This window comes from Triticum dicoccoides, chromosome 5B, assembly GCF_002162155.2.
Source record: "Triticum dicoccoides isolate Atlit2015 ecotype Zavitan chromosome 5B, WEW_v2.0, whole genome shotgun sequence".
In the NCBI taxonomy this organism is placed as follows: Eukaryota; Viridiplantae; Streptophyta; class Magnoliopsida; order Poales; family Poaceae; genus Triticum; species Triticum dicoccoides.
In genome coordinates this window covers 497,376,608-497,382,607 of record NC_041389.1, presented here as the reverse complement: position 1 = coordinate 497,382,607, position 6,000 = coordinate 497,376,608, and positions in this window count along the sequence as shown.

Genomic DNA, 6,000 nt, shown 5'->3' with positions numbered 1-6,000 from the left:
TGGAAACTTACGTGGGTCTCATACCCATCTCCCTCGGTGCATTTTCTATCACAATCCGTGATAGCCCTTTCGTAAAAGGGTCTGCCAGATTCTTAGCCGTCTGGATATAATCCAACACTATTACTCCGGAGTTTCTTGATTTTCTGACAGATTTCAATCTTCTTCTTATGTGCTTTGTGGATTTCATGTTGTCCTTTGAACTCTTAGACTTGGCAATCACCGTTTGATTGTCACAGTTCATGAGGACAGCTGACACTGGTTTATCGACCACCGGCAAATCCATCAAAAGCTCTCGAAGCCATTCTGCTTCGACGCATGATGTGTCTAATGTTGTGAGTTTTGCTTCCATAGTTGATCTGGTTAAGATCATCTGCTTGCAAGACTTCCAGGAAACAGCACCACCACCAAGTGTGAAGACATGTCCACTTGTGGCTTTCATCTCATCAGCATCAGATATCCAATTCAAATCACTATACCCCTCAAGTACTGTCGGGTACCCAGAATAGCGAATTCCATAGTTTGCAGTACCTTGCAAGTAACGCATCACTCGCTCAACACCATGCAAATGTACATCTCCCGAATTAGAAACAAACCCGCTCAGTTTGCATACAGCAAATGAGATGTCAGGACGAGTAGCACATGCTAGGTACATCAGTGAACTAACCACTTGAGAATATCTCAGTTGATCTACAGTCGTGCCTTCGAACTTTCGAATCCGCGCGCTAGGATCATATGGTGTTGCAGAAGGTTTGCAGTCTGAATATCCAAAACAGCTCAAAATTTTCTCAACATAGTGGGATTGCAAAAGTGTAATTCCACCCTCAGAATTTTTCAGCAGCTTGATGTTCAAGATAACATCAGCCACGCCCAGGTCTTTCATCTCAAAGTTATGAGATAGAAAGGCCTTGACCTCCTCAATGACCTTGAGGTGAGTCCCAAATATCAGTATGTCATCGACATACAGACACAGTATAACTCTTTCGCCCCCACCATAGTGATAGTATACACATTTGTCAGCTTCGTTCACAACAAAGCCAGCAGATGTCAGAGTAGTGTTGAACTTCTCATGTCATTGCTTAGGCGCTTGTTTCAGGCCATACAAAGATTTCACTAGCTTACAAACCTTTCTTTCCTGACCATTTACTACAAAGCCATCCGGCTATTGCATGTAAATTTCCTCATCTAGCTGTCCGTTAAGGAAAGCCGTCTTAACGTCCATCTGGTGAACGAGAAGACCATGCGAGGTAGCCAAAGCGAATAACACTCGAATGGTTGTCATCCTAGCCACAAGTGAGTAAGTGTCGAAGAAATCCTCTTCTTCCTTTTGGGTATAACCCTTGGCCACAAGCCTAGCCTTGTACTTCTCAACAGTACCATCGGGCCTAATTAAGCTTCTTCTTGAATGCCCACTTACATCCCAACGGTTGACAACCATAAGCACAATCAGTGATTTCCCATGTCCCGTTCACCAAGATGGAATCCATCTCGCTACGGACCACATCCTTCCAGTAGTCAGCATCCGGGGATGCATAAGCTTCTGAAATGGAACTGGGAGTGTCATCATCCACGAGGTACACGAGGAAATCATCACCAAAAGACTTTGCAGTCCTTTGTCTCTTGATCCTAACAAGAGCTTCCTCGTCATCCTCCGTGGAACTCTGATCACTTTTATGTTCATCATATTCCATCGGAATGGCAGGTTCTGGAGCCTCATCAGATTCCAGTCTAGAAATGCTTTGCATATCTCTCATGGGGAAAATATTCTCAAAGAATGTAGCTGTTGGGGAACGTAGTAATTTCGAAAAAAATCCTACACACACATAGGATCATGGTGATGCATAGCAACGAGAGGGGAGAGTGTTGTCCACGTACCCTCGTAGACCGAAAGTGGAAGCGTTAGCACAACGCGGTTGATGTAGTCGTACGTCTTCATGATCCGACTGACAAGTACCGAACGCACGACACCTCCGAGTTTAGCACACGTTCAGCTCGATGACGTCCCTCGAACTCCGATCCAGCCGAGCTTTGAGGGAGAGTTCTGTCAGCACGACGGCGTGGTGACGATGATGATGTTCTACCGATGCAGGGCTTCGCCTAAGCACCGCTACGATATTATCGAGGTGGATTATGGTGGAGGGGGCACCGCACACGGCTAAGAGATCAAGAGATCAACTGTTGTGTCTGTGGGGTGCCCCCCTGCCCCCGTATATAAAGGAGCAAGGGGGAGGCCGTCCCTAGAGGGGGCGCCAAGTGTGGGGAGTCCTACTAGGACTCCCAAGTCCTAGTAGGATTCCCCTTTCCTTTCCGGAGTAGGAGAGAAGGAAAGAGGGGGAGAGGGAGAAGGAAAAGGGGGCTGCACCCCTTGTCCAATTCGGACCAGGGGGGCGCGCCTCCTTCCTTTTGGCCTCTCTCCTCTATTCTCGTATGGCCCAATAAGGCCCAATACTTCTCCCGGTGAATTCCCGTAACTCCCCGGTACTCCGAAAATACCCGAATCACTCGGAACCTTTCCGATGTCCGAATATAGTCGTCCAATATATCGATCTATATGTCTCAACCATTTTTAGACTCCTCGTCATTTCCCCGATCACATCCGGGACTCTGAACTACCTTCGGTACATCAAATCACATAACTCATAATACAAATCATCATCGAACTTTAAGCATGCGGACCCTACGGGTTCGAGAACTATGTAGACATGACCGACACACGTCCCCGGTCAATAACCAATAGCGGAACCTGGATGCTCATATTGGCTCCTACATACTCTATGAAGATCTTTATCGGTCAAACCGCATAACAACATATGTTGTTCCCTTTGTCATCGGTATGTTACTTGCCCCGAGATTCGATCGTCGGTATCTCAATATCTAGTTCAATTTCGTTACCGGCAAGTCTCTTTACTCGTCCCGTAATACATCATCCTGCAACTAACTCATTAGTTACAATGCTTGCAAGGCTTATAGTGATGTGCATTACCGAGTGGGCCCAGAGATACCTCTTCGACAATTGGAGTGACAAATCCTAATCTCGAAATACGCCAACCCAACAAGTACCTTCGGAGACACCTATAGAGCACCTTTATAATCACCCAGTTACGTTGTGACGTTTGGTAGCACACAAAGTGTTCCTCCGGTAAACGGGAGTTGCATAATCTCATAGGCATAGGAACATGTATAAGTCCTGAAGAAAGCAATAGAAGAATGCTAAACGATCAAGTGCTAAGCTAACGGAATGGGTCAAGTCAATCACATCATTCTCCTAATGATGTGATCCCGTTAATCAAATGGCAACTCATGTCTATGGCTAGGAAACATAACCATCTTTGATCAACAAGCTAGTCAAGTAGAGGCATACTAGTGACACTCTATTTGTCTATGTATTCACACATGTATCATATTTTCGGTTAATACAATTCTAGCATGAATAATAAACATTTATCATGTAATAAGGAAATATAATAACTTTATTATTGCCTCTAGGGCATATTTCCTTCAGTCTCACACTTGCACTAGAGTCAATAATCTAGTTCACATCGCCATGTGATTTAACACCAATAGTTCACATAACCATGTGCTTAACACCCATAGTTCGCATCGTCATGTGACCAACACCCAAAGGTTTTACTAGATTCAATAATCTAGTTCTCATCGCTATGTGATTAACACCCAAAGAGTACTAAGGTGTGATCATGTTTTGCTTATGAGAGAAGTTTAGTCAACGGGTCTGCCACATTCAGATCCGTATGTATTTTGCAAATTTCTATGTCAACAATGCTCTACACGGAGCTACTCTAGCTAATTGCTCCCACTTTCAATATGCATCCAGATTGAAACTTAGAATCATCTGGATCGGTGTCAAAATTTGCATCGACGTAACCCTTTACAACGAACCTTTTGTCACCTCCATAATCGAGAAACATATCCTTATTCCACTAAGGATAATTTTGACCGCTATCCAGTGATCTACTCCTAGATCACTATTGTACTCCCTTTGCCAAACTCGGTGTAGGGTATACAATAGGTCTGGTACATAGCATGGCATACTTTATAGAACCTATGGCTGAGGCATAGGGAATGACTTTCATTCTCTCTCTATTTTCTTCCATGGTCGGGCTTTGAGTCTTACTCAAATTTCACACCTTGTAACATAGGCAAGAACTCTTTCTTTGATTGTTGTATTTTAAACCACTTCAAAATCTTGTCAAGGTATGTACTCATTGAAAAAACTTATCAAGCATCTTGATCTATCTCTATAGATCTTGATGTTCAATATGTAAGCAGCTTCACCGAAGTCTTTCTTTGAAAAATTCCTTTCAAATACTCCTTTATGCTTTCCAGAAAATTCTACATTATTTCCGATCAACAATATGTCATTCACATATATTTATCAGAAATGTTGTAGTGCTCCCACTCACTTTCTTGTAAATACAGGCTTCTCCAAAAGTCCGTATAAAACCATATGCTTTGATTACACTATCAAAGCGTTTATTCCAACTCCGAGAGGCTTGCACTAGTCCATAAATGGATCACTGGAGCTTGCACACTTTGTTAGCTCCCTTTGCATCGATAAAACCTTCAGGTTGCATCATATACAACTCTTCTTCCAGGAATGCAGTCTTTACATCCATTTGCCAAATTTCATAATCATAAAATGCGACAATTGCTAACATGATCCGGACGGACTTAAGCATCGCTACGGGTGAGAAGGTCTCATCGTAGTCAATCCCTTGAACTTGTCGAAAACCTTTTGCAACAAGTCGAGCTTTATAGATAGTAACATTACTGTCAGCGTTTGTCTTCTTCTTGAAGATCCATTTATTCTCAATTGCTTGCCGATCGTCGGGCAAGTCAACCAAAGTCCACACTTTGTTCTCATACATGGATCCCATCTCAGATTTCATGTCCTCAAGCCATTTTGTGGAATCTGTGCTCACCATTGCTTCTTCATAGTTCGTAGTTTCGTCATGGTCTAGTAACATGACCTCCAGAACAGGATTACCGTACCACTCTGGTGCGGATCTCACTCTGGTTGACCTACGAGGTTCGGTAGTAACTTGATCTGAAGCTTCATGATCATCATCATTAGCTTCCTCACTAATTGGTGTAGGTGTCACAGGAACCGGTTTCTGTGATGAACTACTTTCCAATAAGGGAGCAGGTACAGTTAACTCATCAAGTTCTACTTTCCTCCCACTCACTTCTTTCGAGAGAAACTACTTCTCTAGAAAGGATACATTCTTAGCAACGAATATCTTGCCTTCGGATCTGTGATAGAAGGTATACCCAACTATCTCCTTTGGGTATCCTATGAAGACACATTTCTCCGACTTGGGTTTGAGCTTACCAGGATGAAACTTTTTCTTATAAGCATCACAACCCCAAACTTTAAGAAACGACAACTTTGGTTTCTTGCCAAACCATGGTTCATACGGTGTCGTCTCAACAGATTTAGATGGTGCCCTTTTTAACGTGAATGCAGCTGTCTCTAATGCATAACCTCAAAACTATAGTGGTAAATCGGTAAGAAACATCATAGATTGCACTATATCCAATAAAGTACGGTTATGACGTTCGGACACACCATTATGTTGTGGTGTTCCACGTGGCACGAATTTGTGAAACTATTCCACATTGTTTTAATTGAAGACCAAACTCGTAACTCAAATAGTTGTCTCCACGATCAGATCGTAGAAACTTTATTTTCTTGTCACGATGATTTTCCACTTCACTCTAAAATTCTTTGAACTTTTCAAATGTTTCAGACTTATGTTTCATCTAGATATACCCATATCTTGCTCAAATCATCTATGAAGGTCAGAAAATAACGATACCCGCCGCGAGCCTCAACACTCATCGGACCGCATACATCAGTATGTATTATTTACAATAAGTCAGTTGCTCGCTCCATTGTTTCGGAGAATAGAGTCTTAGTCATCGTGCCCATGAGGCATGGTTCGCAAGCATCAAGTGATTCCAAAAGCCCATCAGCATGGAGTT